General features: G+C 51.3%; 1 protein-coding gene across 1 annotated transcript in view; it reads left to right on the top strand.

Annotated features, from left to right (window-relative positions):
• The first annotated feature begins 3,313 nt into the window (after positions 1-3,313).
• TOGARAM2 (TOG array regulator of axonemal microtubules 2) overlaps positions 3,314-15,775 on the top strand; it is a 55,982-nt gene continuing 43,520 nt past the window's right edge. Inside the window, exon 1 of the mRNA XM_043470484.1 lies at positions 3,314-3,618. The gene's annotated coding sequence lies outside the window, so the exon portion shown is untranslated. The remainder of the gene's footprint in view (positions 3,619-15,775) is intronic.

Raw genomic sequence — 15,775 nt, 5'->3', positions numbered from 1 at the left:
TCCTTGAGTTGGGTGATTGCAGCAAAGTGTCGAGAGGGTTTATGCAGGTGCGGGCAGGATATGGAAAAACCGCAGGGTGGTGCAGCAGCTTGCTGGTCACACTGGGAACCTCCATCCCTCATGGATGTGAAAGGAGTAGTCATAGGTTCTCCAAGACAAAGAAGCTACCTGGCAGGAGCCAGGACTTTCATGTGAAGAGCTGGGACTTTCAGGTGAGAAGTTCAGCCAGCCCTGCAGGACTGTGTGGAGGAAGTGGGGGAAGCAAAACCTTGGCCCCTCTTCTCTCGCCTCCATTAGCTAAACCCAAGGGAACCAGAAGGCAAGAGGGCCTGTTGGTATAGCCCAGAGAGGTGGGCCTCCATCTGCTGATGGGCACAGAGCAGGGTGGGGGGAGGGAGCACAGAGCAGGGTGTGGGGGAGGGGAGCACAGAGCAGGGGGAGGGGGAGGGAGCACAGAGCAGAGTTGGGGGGGAGGGAGCAGAGAGCAGGGTGTGGGGGAGGGGAGCACAGAGCAGGTGGGGGGAGGGAGCACAGAGCAGGCACAGAGCAGGGTGGGGGGAGGGAGCACAGAGCAGGGTGGGGGGCACAGAGTGGAGGGGGGGAGGGAGCAGAGAGCAGGGGGGGGGGGGGACCACAGAGCAGGGTGGGGGAGGGAGCAAAGGAGTGGGGGGGAGGGAGCACAGAGCAGGGTGGAGGGGGGCACAGAGCAGGGTGGGGGGGAGGGGAGCACAGAGCAGAGTTGGGGGGAAGGGGAGCACAGAGCAGGGTGGGGGGGAGGGAGCACAGAGCAGGGTGCGGGGAGGGGAGCAGAGATGTGCTGCACTCAGACTCTTGCCGGGAGCACAGGGGAGGCTTCCCTTTGGAGAGGATGTTTGCGCTCCATGTTAGTCTCCTGGGCATGCCGTAACAAAGCACCACACACTGGGTGTTTCAGAATGGCAGTAACGTCCTGTCCCCAGTGCTGGAGGCCAGAAGTCCAAAATCAAGCTGTTGGCAGGGCCCGCTGCCACTGAAGGTGCGGGGGAAGGCAGCTCCAGGCCGCTCTCCTGGTTCGTGGTCATTGCTTGGTTGTGGCAGCGTCACTCTAGTCTTCACATGGCAGTCTCCTTGTGTGTGTGTCCAAAGTCCTCCTTTTTATAAGGACACCAGTCATGTTGATTCAGGGTCCACCTCTTAATTTAGCTAATTACATCTCAAATACAGTTTCATTCTAAGTTCCTGGAGGCCAGTACTTCAACATATGAAATTTTAGGAGATTCAGATCAACCTGTCACAACCTGTGTCTTGAAAGTTGGGTAGGGATTCACCAGGCAGACAAGTACGTGTGTATGTGTGTGTGTGTGTGTGTGTGTGTGTGGTGGGGCTGGGAGTAGAGCTATTACTTAGAGGCCTAAGAGCCACGTGTTTGGGGCCTGTGAGCACTCACACTTGAAGGTGGCTTTGGAGGCCCTGTGATCTGGTCTTTCCTCCCTCCACACCTTCCATGCAAGCTCCCACCCGCTTGGATTTCTCCAGACCCTCTGCCCTGGCTAGCAGGTCTCTCTAGAGCATCTGCCTGCATCTGTGGGGATTGATGCTTAAATAACTTGGGGGCTTCTTTAAGAAAGAAGATAAAATTAGATATGAAAGTCAGTGAGGAGCAGAAAGGAGAGAGCCGGGACCAGGTTGGAGGGGCTTGTTGGTGTGGAGGGTAGCCTTTACTCCAAGGACACTGGGAGCCACGAGAGGTGTCCAGCTGGGGAGCAACCATCAGATCTGTATTTCAGAAGCTCTGACTCTCATAGTGATGTGAGGATGAGTTTGGGAGGAGATACAGCCACATCCCCACCACCCGCTCCCCCCAAAAAAAAACCCTTGGTGGGGTTAAGGGACACAGAGGCTGTCCTCCTTTGTCTCCTCCGTGTCTGGCATTCTCACTGATGACTTGCTCTCACCAACAAGCTGTGGGACGTGGGCAAGGGTTTACCATGCTGGGTCTCAGTTTCCCCATCTGTTTTCCCATCTTCATGCCAGTTTCTTCGTGCCTTCCAACCTTTCTTCGTGGATCCAGTGCAAAGCAGAGTTAAGTCTCTCCTTACTTCTTGCAGCCATTGGTCCTGGTTTCGAGGATGTGCTTCCTTCCTGGGGCCTGTGCTGGAAGGAGTTCAGAAGTTCTGTTCCATTTACTAGCTTGCCTCCCAAGGGGCCATGGTGAAGGTCTCCCCCTGGGGCCCAGCAGGCCTGTGGGCTCAGGGCCAGTGTCTGCCACGGGGGATCTTATTCCTGGTGCTCACTGCCTGGTCCTCCTTGGCCCTGCTGGAGCTTGGTTACTGCCAGCTGCTCTTTCCAGGGCCTCAGGAGAGGCCCCCACTGGCCCAACCTCAGTGATGTCTCTGAGAAGAGGACAGAAGCCCAGGAAAGGGCCAGGAAGGCTGGCAGTGGGTGCAAGTGGCAAGTCTTGGGTATGCTGATTCAATTGGCCAGGCCTCTTGGATGTGTGAACAGCCTCCAACCAACCCTCTCTGCTCTGTAGTTCACATGCCTGCTGATTCTTCTGTAAAGAATGGGGGCGGGGGATCTGCCTGGGCAGATTCTTAGCATCTTTGGATGAGTGGCTCTTTGCACGGCTGCATAAAATCAGTGAGGCCTCTTGGATGGGGGAGGTGAGAAGGGAGTAGCATGAGGGGCAGGAGCAGTTGTCATTCCAGGTGGGAGATGCCAGCCTGGGATTTCTGTTCACTGGCCTGGGCTCAGTGAGGATGTATACATGGGCTGCTAGGATTCATGTTTCCAGAAGTTGGAGTAGTAGAATCTGACTTGGGAGAAGGCCGTAAGGGCTTCCTGCTATGCAAGTATTTCTGGGGAAGGACATGAACAGTGGTGGAGGGCCACGATGGGCTAGACAGACTCACAGGGTGTTACATGCACCTGTTTAATTCTTACAGCAACCCTAACAAGTCGTACTGTTAATATACCCATTTTCTAGATGAGGAAACTGAGGCTGAGAGGTTAAGTACTGGCCAGAGGTCATACAGCTGGAAGATGCAGGATCAGGATGCAAACCCAACTCTGCCTGCTGCCGAGGCCTGGATGTTTATACCACCTGCCCTGCAGCCTCTAAAAGTGTCTTGACATGTGAAGCAGAATTGGGCCCAGAGGCCAACTGAGGCCAAACCGGGGGTTATTTGCCTTGGAGTCTCCACCCAAGGCCTGCCGTGCTGGCCCTTGCTTGGGTTACCACGTGCTCTCTCTCAGGCAGCCCCACAGGACAGGCTGGCCACTTGGGAGTGCCCAGCCCCAGGCAAGCCCTGGAGGAAACAAGGCCGTGGGGAAATGTCTCCTGGCTCCCTCTCCCCCACACAGGGAGCAGCCGTTGCTACGCAGCCTTGTTTGTTCAAGGCTAGCCAGGCGACGAGCAGGAGTGTGCCAGCAGCGGGGCCAGTGGCTGCCCCCAGCACCTGCCCAGACGGGAGGCCCGCAGCCCGGGGCTGCAAGGCTGGGCCGGAGCCAGGGCGGGCCAGGAGTGGGGCCGCCCCGTCTTCCCCTCCCTGGACCCACAGCAGCATCGTCTGCAGAGAGGCCGCGGAACCTGGATTCCTCTGGTGACAGGGGTTTGGCCTCTGGATGGAGAGGTGACAGGTGATGTGTCCACCAAGCTGTGGGTGGGGGGATGGGAAGGGAGGGTGAATTAGGGTGCCTGAAGTCCTTGGTGGGGTGTCAAGGAGCTGATCTGGAGCAAGGACGAGGGTGTGGTGAGAGGAGGGTTACCCAGCTGTGATGGAGTCTAAATCACTGCCGGGAGGTGCCTTCCCCTCTCTGGGCCTTTGCACCGGGAGGTTGGATCCCTGCTCTCTGAGTGGAGCACCAGGAAGGAGGAGCTGTCCCAGGCTGGCCCCTTCCCAGCCACAGCCTCTGCCAAGGGGTCAACACTGCACCGTTCAAGCGCCCACCCAGCTGAGGCTCCCCGGGAGGGGGACGTGGGTGGGTGTACGTGCTATGAAGAACGTTAGGGGTATGGAGAACTCATGTGAAATGGAAGTCTTGGAGGGGTTCTGGGTTTGAGTTCTGGCTTTACCTCTTACTTGCTGTGTGGACTTGAGCTCCTTCCTCTCTGAGCCTCAGTTTCCTCACCTGTGAAGTGGGGGTTAAAAATACCTCCTTTGGCACTGCTTGTGAGGCGTGGAGACCGTAAGCCTCTTTGCTAGACAGAGGCCACTTCTCTTCATGCTGTTAGTATTGCAGAGATGATCCTGTTCCTTCCCAGAACAGACTTCAGCTTCCTGAAACTGAAGCTTTGCCAGCCAGCCCTCCTGGATAAGGGCCCATGCTGGCCCAGGGGCCTCAAGGGGCTGATATGTCCTCGGGAGTATTGGGAGGGCTGGGAAGGGCCATGCTTGGTGGGTGGGTCACTGAGGTGGGTCTCTGAGCACGGGGTGCCAGCTCCAGGCGGGTGGGCAGGGGTGAGTCATCTGGCTGGCCCTGAGCCCGCCAAACCCACACTGCTCTCCACCACATCCTGGGAGGATGGAGCCTGCAGCTCCCCGACCCCAGGCGGGCTGGATCCCAGGAGTGGCTCTGTTTCAGCCCCTGGAGGCTTGCTCTGACAGATTTGAAGGAAGAGCATGTAATGGGAGCGAGGGACACAGAGACGTCAAGCTGGGCTCTGGAGAAACTTGCCTCTGAAGGCCTCCCAGTGCCCCCAGGGCCACCGCAGAGGCCCCAGACTCTGCTCAAGCAGTATGGATACTTAGAAGTTGATTACTGTATGCTCAACCTCTTGCAGACAGAGGAATGTATAGAACTCACAGTTTAAAGAAGAATGAATGTCTGTGTAGCCACCACCATCAGGTCAGGAAATAGACATCCACGCAGGATCCTAGAACCGCCCACCAAGGGGCCCTTCCTTGTCACAGATGCCTCCCTCCCCACAGGGTCAATCGTATCTTCATTTTCCCTTGTTTTTCCATAAGGTTTTCCCATCTCTGTGTGTTTTTCTAAATGCTTCATTTAACTTTGTCTTTCTTTGAACTTCCTATAAACAGAATCGCACTCTATGTGTCTTTTGGGTTTGACTTCTTTCACTGAACATTAATCTGTGGAGTCATTCGTGGTGTTGAGTAGAGTTCTGGTTTGTTCATTTCCATTGTCATGGAATAGTCCATGGCGTGAATACACCACAACTTATGTCTCCGTTTTCCTGTGGGGCATTGAGATGATTTCCAGATTTTGTCCGTATCAACAGAACTGCTATGAACATTCTCCTACTTCTTCCTGAGTTTACACATGCAAGGTTTGCTCTAGTGTAGATGCCTAGGATGGAATTGATCGGCATAGGGTTTGCATGTCGTTCCCTAGCGGTTGACCCATTAGCTCCTCACCCACCACAGATGCTCTACATCTCTTCAACACTTGGTACCGTCTACAATTTTAATTTTTGCCAACCTTTGCAGATGGGTGGTAGCATCTCATTCTGACGTTAATTTGCATTTCTATGATGATGAGGAAATGAGCACCTGCCCTAGACTTTCTTCCTCATCACTTTCCTTCCTTTTTGGTTCTCCCATCCCCCCGATCTCTCTCGTAGCCTCCTTCCCCGCTGCCCCCCCCCCACTCTCCTCAGAACTCCCTTTTTCTCTCAGTCCTCCTGCCCCTCTCCCCCCTGCACCCTCTCATCCTGCTTCTTGGAAAACCAATCTCTCATCCACATTATTTCTCCATCACTGATCTTTGAGCTGCTGACCTGGGCTCCAGAGGAGCTATCTAGAGGTCTGAGATTTTCAGTTTGTCTCTGCTTCTAAACCTTTGCTTCTTGGTCCAACTCACATCCTTTCTTGGGCCTTGGATTTCCCTTCACTTAAACAAAGACAGAAAAAACAAAGACCTTCCTCAGAAGCCATTTTGATTTCCCAGGATAACCTGGCCTAGACCCTGGAGAGGTACGTGGAAGACTCTAGCTCTTCTTCTCAAGAAGAGTTGAGCTTCTCCTGGGGGCACTGGGAGAAGGACAGAGCGCTGCTCTGATGTCAGCTGAGCTTCTTCCAGGGAGATGGTTGTCAAGGGCACTTTCATGGAATGTGACAGACACTTAGATGCTGGGCATGGTCAGAACAACTTTGCTGAGACTATGATGGGAAAAGAGGTATTATTTCTTTCCAGTCTCTTCTGAGCCTCTGGTACCTGTAAGTGTTCGCAGACTACAACTTAAATCTGGGAGCTCCAGCTACTGGGCAGGGATCTCTGAACAGTGGACTTGGAAGTTCTGGGGGCAGTAGACCAGGTCATTTTTAATTCAAGACTCCAGAACTATGATCAAGCTCTGGGATGACTCGTTCCTGAAGGTGGGACTCTCACGGTGGGCGGCAGGCTTCCAGGTCCCAGCTGCATAATTTCAGGCAGAATTTGATTCAGTAGCACTGAGTCCCACCAAGGACTTCAGACCCCGGGGAGGCACTGTCATGGCTGTGACCAGGCTTTGCACTGCTGAGTGACCGTTTTGGGAGGCCTCGGTAGATTGGAAAAGGCACCTTTCTTCCTAGCCTTGCTCAGGGCCTTGCCAGCTAGGGGCTAGAATGATGCCTGCAGGGCTGTGGGTCCTGGTAGGCAGTGGCTCTTGACATTCCTGGGTATGTCATACAGCCTTTCATGAGCCCCTCTTTTAAGAGCCAGGAGAGTAGCTGACCTCTGAGATTTCCTTGCAGCTTGAAATTTAGTGGCAGGAGAAGCAAGTAAAGGCACATCCTATTCCCACAGCATGAAACTTTGTTAAATTAACTAGGACAGGTTTTGATCTTTAATTTACATTTGCATTAACATTATAGCCAAGAGTGGGGAAAGGCTCAGAATATTCTGGATTTTATAAATTTATGGATATGTTACATACCTATTGTCCCCAGGACTGCCACTTGTTCATCTATCTGGTACTTTTGTATGAGTTAAAAAAAGATGCCTCTTTAAGACATTTTGAGCTGCCCTGGTGGTTCAGATGGTAAAGAATCTGCCTGCAATGCAGGAGAAGTGGGTTCAATCCCTGGGTCAGGAAGATCCCCTAGAGAAGGGAATGGTGACCCACTCCAGTATTCTTGCCTGGAGAATTCCAAGGACAGAGGAGCCTGGTGGGCTATATTCCACGAGGTTACAAAGAATCAGACATGACTGAGTGATTAACGTTCACTTTTCACTTTCACTTAAGACATTTTACTGTTATTCATCAGAGAAAGGCTATAATAAATGTGCAGATCTGTAGAGTCTGCAGGGTGAATGGTGTCTCCCCTTAACTATGATGCTCTTGTGCAGTGTCCAACCTGAACAATCAGACAGGGAAGCCCTGCCTCTCTCCTACCTTCATTCTTTTTCTTTTTTTTTTTCATTATTTTTCAAATACAACTTAAATAAAACTTTCTCTCATATGTAGGCTTTCTCATATCTTTGAGACCAATGATTCTCATATCAGAATTCCTGGGGAGGGTGTAGGGAGCTGTTTCATACGTCACAGACCCAGACATACAGGCAGCTGTCCTCTTCCTCTCTTTCACTCATCCCCCCAAAACACACACTGAGATTTATAAGTTGAAGACCACAGTTCTCAGCTGTGTTGGGGCATAAACATGGTTGAGAAGTACTGCTCTGGGCACCTGACCATGAGATTCACCCTGTCCCAGGAGGTCACTGAGATGTAGGTGTGTCTTACCCCAGCCTACCCACTGACTCCTGCTCACCCCAGGGAACTCATGGCAACAGACAGACATCCTATTGCTTTAAGTGGCGTTTCCACTTTGCCACCCAGACTCAGCCAGGCCTCTTTAATTTTTATTTATCTGTTTATTTATTTTTGTCTGTGTTGGGTCTTCACTGCTGGGCACGGGCTTTCTCCAGTTGCAGAGAGCAACTCTTCATTGCAGTGTACAGGCTTCTCGTTTCGGTGTCTTCTCTATCGTGGAGCATAGATTCTGGCGCGTGGGCTCAGTAGTTGTGGTGCACAGGCTTACTTGCTCCGCAGCTTGTGGGATCTTCCTGGACCAGGGATTGAACACATATCCCCTGCATTGGCAGGCAGATTCTTAATCGCTGGACCATCAGGGAAGCCCAGCCAGGGCTCTTAGCTTCTAGCCACAAAGACTTTCAAAAAGGGCATTTCCCTCTCCTTGAATGTCTGATTGCCTGCAGTAAAATTGTTATTAAACAAACAATAATGTTAATAGCCACTGTTTATTGAGTAGTTGCTAGGGCCCAGACACAGTGTTAAGTGCTTGTCCTATTTTATTGAATACTATCAATAACTGTGTGATAGACAGTGTTATTTCCATTACAATTAAATTCATGCTCAGCAAAGTTTAGTCACGTGAGTCACACAGCTAGCAAGGGATGGAATTTAATTCAAGTCTGTCAACTCCTAAGCATCCTCTCTGGAGTACTGTGCACCACTACCTCCAAGAGCAGAGGACTTCAGCCCTGCTGCTCCCACTTAGTTGCACTGTGGCCTTGATAGTTACTTAACATTTTTTTAATGAATTTTTTTTTTCTATTCCAAATTGTGTGTGTGCATGCTTAGTCGCCAAGTCGTGTCTGACTCTTTGTGACCCCATGGACAGAGGAGCCTGGCAGGCTACAGTAACTAAGTGAAGGAAACTGATTTCTTACTTCCGTGTTGCTATGTGCCAAGAACTGGGCTACATGGTGCTAAATGTTATGCCACTTCACTTTTGAAATTCAGTAACAAGGCAGATATTATTGTCCTTGTATAGATAAGAAGATTGAGACTTTTAGAAGTTAAGTGACTTCTCAATCTTCTTATCTATACAATGAGGACAGTGCTTGGCACATATCAACATGGAAGTAAGAAATCTGTTTCCTTCTCTTAGTTACTTCTCAGTGAGACTGTCTGTAAAGATGTGCTTTAATTTTGATTTCTTCATTCATTCATGATACAAGCAGTTATTAAGAGTTATTACTGGGATGTCCCTGGTGGTCCAACGGTTAAGGCTCCAAACTCCCAATGCAAGGGGTCCAGGTTTGAGCCCTGGTTGGGGAACTAGATCCCACATGCTACAGCTAAGAGTTCACATACCACACCTAAAGATCCTGTGTGTTGCAACTAAGATCGAGAACAGCCAAATAAATACATAAAAAAAAGAGTTATTACTATGTGCCAAGTACTGGGTTGGACATTTGTCTGCATTTCTGTAAATTTCCATGGACCTACACTTGATGCTATCTGGAGGACAGAAGGGTTACAGGAAGCTTGATCCCACCTGATCCCATGACGGCAGGAGAGCCAGTGGGTGCAGCTCCGGAGCTGGTGGAGGGGCACAGAGAAGGAGCACTTAAGGCAGGGATGCCATCTCATCTGGGCACTGCCTTCCCGATGGCCCATGTGCCAGTCATAGCTGGAGGCAGTGGTGGGGAGCGGGGTGCCCTGAGATGCCTCTCACAGAGGGTCTGGTGGGTGTGGGTATCCCTCTCCTGGTTCTGGGTGGCAGGAGGCTCTTGGGATTCTCAGCTCCAGGAGTGGCTGAGTCCTTATCTGGAAGTTGAGAGTCACTGAGGAAATCAGCTCTGCCTCAGGCTGACAAAGATGGAGGCATCTGGCTGGGGCAGGGGGGCAGAAAGGAACAGAATTTTTTTTCCCTGGGGTCAAAATACATCATATTCCAGGGCTTCACTGCTCTTGTGCTCTGTGGTCCAACCTCCTATTTCATGGATGATATCAAAGCCTTCCTGCCCGCTCCCTCTGGACTCCCCTCCTCTGCCTCCCTTTCCTCCCTGGGGAACTTGACCATGCCTAAGCCAGTTCCCTCCCCACACCTCCCATCCAGGTAGCTCTGGGATCCTGCTCCATCAGTTCCCCTGCCTCCCTTCACATCTACAGCCTTTCCCTTCTCCTGGCTCTTTTTCCTTCTCCTATGCACATGCTCCAGTAGTTCCTACCCTTAAAAGAGACACAGAGAACAAACACCAACTTCACCCACCCTCACTCTGCCCCAGCTGCCTCCCACGCTCTCTCTTCTTTCCCATCCAGCAGCTCTGAAGAGTGATCCCTACCCATCGTCTCCTTGACCTTCCACACGCTTCTCAACAGCAACTGCCTGTGATCTCTGGGTCCCCCAGGCACAGAAGCTGCTATCAGTAACCTGGTTGATGTCCTCAGGGCCACATCAATGGGCTTTTCTCAGTCCTTACCCCTCCCGACTTCTTTGCTGTGTGGACACTTCTGCTTATTCTCTGCTCTCTTGGTTTTCCTGGTACCCACTCCCTCCCTCCCTGAGTGTCCTCGCTCCGGCTGTCCTCTCTCGGTGTCAGGTCTTCCTAGTACCAGGCCCTTTCCAGAGTCTTAGATGGTAATACTATAGAAATGAATATTGCTTCCACAAAACTCTCCCCTCCCATCTTTTCCTCTTTGTTTTTGCCATGCCATGTAACTGGCAGGATCTTAGTTCTCCAACTGGGGATTGAACCCAGGCCACCTGCAGTGAAAGCACCAAGTCCTAACTACTGGACAGACAGGGAATTCCTCCACAAGACTCTTAGGCAAGCAAAGCTTTTCATTAAAAGAGATAGCTTATGCTCAAGGTAGAAGGTGGGGAAAAGGGGCCAGCTCAAGGGGTGAGTTACTTTTATGAAAAAAAGAGAGGGCTGGTCTCATGAGCACTGGTAATTTCCAGAAATAGTCAAACATCTTTGATCAGCGGTGGGTGGCTATCAGGAATAGGGAGTGTTTCTGTGGGGGAAAGGTTGGCATGAGAATTTTCTGCAAGAAGGCACAGGAACAGAAAAAGTTGAAATTGACAGTTGAGCGTCTGGTCTTGTGGCCACTAGGTATGCCAGGCATCTGTGCTCTAGCTTGTAGAGCTTGTTTTGCCCAAGGCTGTTCCCGGATCCAGATTCCAAGATGGTTGCACTCCTGCCTGTCTTGTTCCTACTAACAACATCTGCTCTCATGGCTTCAATCGCTGTCTGATTCTTAGGGGTTTCCTGGCCTGGGTCTCCAGCCCAGATCACCCTCTCTTGAGTCTCAAACCAACTTTCTGGATGCCTTTACCTGGGGGCCCTGGAGGAGCCACAAACCAATCTGTCCAAACCAGGACTCAGGGTCTCTCCTGGTCTGGCACCTGCTTCTGTGTTTACCATCTCAGCAGCAGAGGTACTCTGTGCTCCGGTTCTTTCATCAGATCCCTAGACTGGGCTAGACTCTCTCAGCTCTCCTATTCTCATCTGTCTCCCTGTCTTGCTGACATGGCTCAGCTTCTTTCCAAGATCTGACCCTGTTCTCCCATTTGAACCGCCTCTACCCCAAATCACACTCTTTTCCTCTCTCTCCAGGATTATTTCCACAACCTCCTGCCCTGTCCACCCACATCTGTCCTCCAGCTGCCGTGAGCTTGGTACATTACAGTAGAACAGATGCCACGGGGTATTGATTGCTTAGTAGGGGCCAGACTCAGTACTGAGTGATTTTGTGTTTTATTGAATGTATTATTGAAGTGGGGTAGGCAATATCTTTATTTTTGCAGTTAAGGAAACTTTGGCTCAGAGAAGTTTGGCAACATGTCTGTGGTCACACATCTCACAGGTGTTGGAATTTAATCCCATTCACCTTTGTATTTTAGTTCCTCACATACAGCTGAATGAGTGAGCAGATCTCAGACTTTCAGTGATAGGCTGAACTCAGGAGGTCAGAGTCCAGTGGGTCACCTGAGAACATACAGTTTTCCCTGGAAGTCTATGGGGTGGGCTACCTCTTGTTGGGGGAGGGGACGGGGTATGTATGGGAGTGGAGCTGTGAGTGGGTGACTATTTTCTGGGGAGACACTTGGGGTACAGGAAGGGGACAGGTCTAAACTCTGACATTAGAGGCAAATCTTGGTTAAGTCATGTATATTTTCTGTACCTAGTCCAGAAGCTGTGTTAGTGTCTCTGCTTGGGTCCTAAAATTTTGTCAAAAACTTCCTTCCCTAGGAAAGTTCGTCCTGGGTCCCCATTGAGGGGTCTGCATGAAAACACAGGTTAAATGATGTCATTTCTCAGCTAGAAATCCTTAGAGCTCCCTTTGCCTGCAGAACAAGCCCAGACTTGACAGAGCTGTGCAGGTACCGGCCCTCGACTACCTGCCTAGACTTGGGCTCTCCCGGCAAACACTAAACTCATAGGCCCGTTCGGTCCTCCGCGCCTTTGCTCAGAGTTTCCTGAGTCTGGATTGCCTTTCCTACTTCCCTGCCTATCTAGGTCCTACTTCCTTCCCAGCCCACTGAGGATGCAGCTTTTTCCACGGAGGGCCTCCGGGTGCCTAGTCACACGGAGCTGAGGCTATCCGCATGTGCCCCTCCCCATGTGGGGAGGATTGCGTTCTCCAGGTGTTGCAACAAGCATTCCCTGGGCAGTATAGACTCACCATGAAAATAGCTAGAGACTCATCTAATTTGAGCCTCTTACTCTGTAGACATGTCTGTCTCTTCCTTTTGAGCGGTGCCTGTGTCACCTGGGTCTGTCTTGAAGGAAAGGAGGCCTGGCCCTGGTAACTTTAAATACAGCGTGGGTTTGCCTGTTCGTGCATGTGTGTTTACATGCAGGGTGGGGGAGGGAGAGGAAGAGCTAATACTCGACATTAGTGATTACCTACCAGCCATGGTACTAAATTATGTTTGTACATGACTTCACTGAATCCTAACAAAATCCTTTGTTAGAATGCTTTTTCAGATGAAGAAATCAAAGCTCAGAGGAATTAAATAAACTGCCCAGGTTCATTCAAGAGGTCCAGGGTAGGGTCCCAGCCTCCCTGTGTCAACCTCAAAGTGGAGTTCTAGGAATCCCGAGGTGGGTGTTCAGGGCAGCCTGGGCTGGGAGGGCTGCTTACCCCCAAGGCCCCTCTCCAGTGAATGTTTCAGTGGGGACAAAATTTGGGTTCAAACTCTAGGTTTGGTGAGTCAGTCATCTTTCCCTTCTCCTCTCTCTCCTCTCCCCAACATGGCACAATCATTCCCATCAAACACATCTGAGCAGGTGAGCTCTGACTTACTGGAACCCACATCCCAGGATTGGGGGCAACCCTATCCCAGTCCCCCTGTGCTGACCCTTCCTCCCTCCTGAGAGCCTTGCCCTCCTGCCTGAGGACTGTTCATTTGAGGATCAGACTCTGCCCAGCTCCCTCCGGAGCAAGGTGGACCCCGTGGGCTGTTCGAGCCAAGGCACAGGATGGTGGGAACTTTGTCCTTGGGGCTGATGACATTCTTTCCTGGGACAGTACCTGCTTGTTCCCCTTCCACTTGAAACCTGAGTCCCCTTCAGTCACCTTTCTTCATTCCTGCAGTGCTGGTCACCATGGAAACTCTTTAGCCACAGTTTTAGTGGAAGGAGTGGACAATGGTCAGTTACCTTGGGTCACTCCATTTCCTGAGTGGGAACTCTGAGACTGAGGGTGGAGGAGCCAGCCACCTTTGGTGATTCAGAGCATCAGGGGGTGAGGAGGGAACCCTGGTCACCAGAACCCCCTCACTGTAGCCCTTTAGGTCAGGGACTGGTTTTCCCATCAGGGGACAGTCACTCCTTGATGCCCAGGACAGTGATGGGTCAAACAAGGGCTCAGTGGATTGTGCCTCAGAGGTCAGCACTAAGTACTGTCCATGCCAAACCTCAAAGCTTTGTCCTCATTTGGACTGGAATATCTGATTCTGGTTTTTATAGTTTGGGCGTAGATCTTTAAGTTTCCACCAGGCCTTGGGGAGGCACCACCCACTGTCCTATCAGAAGACATGGTTGTCTCTACACAAGTGTAGGCACCTTCCTTTGGCAGGCACTGAGGAGGCCAGCATGTAGACCCTGAGGGCCTGAGGGGTCAAAGGTATGAACGTAGGAGAGGGGAGGCCTGAAAGGGTCTCTGTCTGCTGGGTTGCCTGGGCAAGCCATGGAGTGCACTCAGCGTTCCCTTCCATACTCTTGGTGTCCCTCGGGCGTGGAGGAACCTGGGCCATCTGGTCTGCCGGGAAGGTAGTAGGGAGACGGGTGGGGGCAGTCTTGCTCAGAAGGTGCTGTTGAACCTTACATGTCTGGACCCTTAGGCAGCTCCAAATCTTCTGTTTAGCTTCATAAACATTATTACTATGGGGAGACTGAGACAGCATATCCACTTTGATAGCCTAAGGTCAGAGTCAGGGCTGGGGTCTTCTTACACAGGGAGTCTGAACTACAGCCCAGTGGTTCTCAAGCCTGTGTGAACATCAGAGTCACTCAGGAGTTAAGGGAAGAAGAATAACCAGACAAAGCCCTGTTGCCATTCCCTGAAAGAATCTGCTTCTGTGGAGGCCTGGGTGCCGCCTTGGAATCTGTCCTTCTGATCAGTTCGCAGGAGATTTTGATCTGCAGCTGAGACTGAGAGCAAGGCTGTAGCTAAACACCATGTTTCCACATGTGATTCACACAGAAAGTCTGCACTCTGGTTAGATACAGGTGGCAGGAGTCTGTGGCGTCCAAAGACTTTTATTCAGTCTGTTCCCCCAGGAACTTTCCTTCTGGGTTTTGCTGGAAGCAGCCATCCTAACAAATTCTTGAGTCTCTCTTGCTTAGAGAGGCGAGAGTTGGAGTGGGGGGACCCGTGGAATAAAATTTCCCTCCACGTCGCTCTGGAGAAGGGCCATGTCTATCAGCTATTCCAGGCTGCTTGTCACTACCGTGACAGGCAGTTGCCTTCTCCTCTGATTGTGAGGAAAATTCTCCTCAGAGAATCGAGTGGCTGGAGGCTGTAATCAGCACGACCTCAGAGGCTGGGCCGGAACCTCTCTTTGGCCAGGAGGGTTGCTAGAAGCTGCTCTGCCTGCTGGGGTCTGGGTGGGGACATGGTGGGCTGGCTTCCAGACAGAAGGCAGGTGTTTTCAGTTCCTGGGTTAGGATTTTTTGCTCAGCCCAAAGAGTCTGTCATTGCCTTCTGCCCTGTCCCCAGATGGTATCTCAAGGGACCTACTCTGGGGCAGAAACTGGGGGATTTGGAAGGTGTGGCCTTTGTCCTGATTTTATCACTGATCATCTCTGGTCATTCACCTCCCTACCTGTCAGGGTGGAAACGGGTCACTATGATATTAGCAGAGAGTTTAAAAACTGAGTGAACTTGCAGAGTCTGCGGCGAGACCTTTATTACATGGGAAAATAATGAAGTCAGGTTAAGGGCAGGAATGGATGACTGACCCCAGGGGGTTAAGGGAGGCTGGAAAGAGGATTGGAGGGGTCAAGCGGTCAGCTCAGGATAATGAAATGGCTGGGAGTGTCTGAGGTTGGCTTGGTCAACAAAGTGAGAATGAGGGCCAGGAACTTCATGCAGAAGAAGACCGGTGTGCCTGAGAAAAAACAAGGGAGTTAGTCTCTGCAGAGTCCCCTGCTGCATCCTTGCGTGAAAAGAGGGGTTGCAAGCTTGACTCAGCATGAGCTTCCAGGGCAGCTACCAGAGTAATGAGGAAAGTAGAAACTGGTGGGGAAAGGCAGTGTCAGACTCCCCCTTGATAACTCCACCTTCCCCAAGACCCTGAGGTGACCGTGTCAATACCAAAGCCACTAGCAAAGCTGGGTTCATGTGTTTCACTGACACTCTTCATAATGGACTGTCTACAGTCATGCAGACTGTCTACATGGACTGTCTACATAATGGACTGTCTGCAGTCATGCAGTCTTGAGAGTCCCTTGGACTGCAAGTAGATCAAACCAGTCCATCCTAAAGGAAATCAGTCCTGAATATTCATTGGAAGGACTGATGCTAAAGCTGAAACTCCAATACTTTGGCTACCTGATGAGAAGAAGTGACTCATTGGAAAAGACCCTG

This window comes from Cervus canadensis, chromosome 5 (genome assembly GCF_019320065.1).
Source record: "Cervus canadensis isolate Bull #8, Minnesota chromosome 5, ASM1932006v1, whole genome shotgun sequence".
In the NCBI taxonomy this organism is placed as follows: domain Eukaryota; kingdom Metazoa; phylum Chordata; class Mammalia; order Artiodactyla; family Cervidae; genus Cervus; species Cervus canadensis.
Note: the sequence above shows the minus strand (reverse complement) of the source record. Positions and strands in the feature narration are given on the sequence as shown.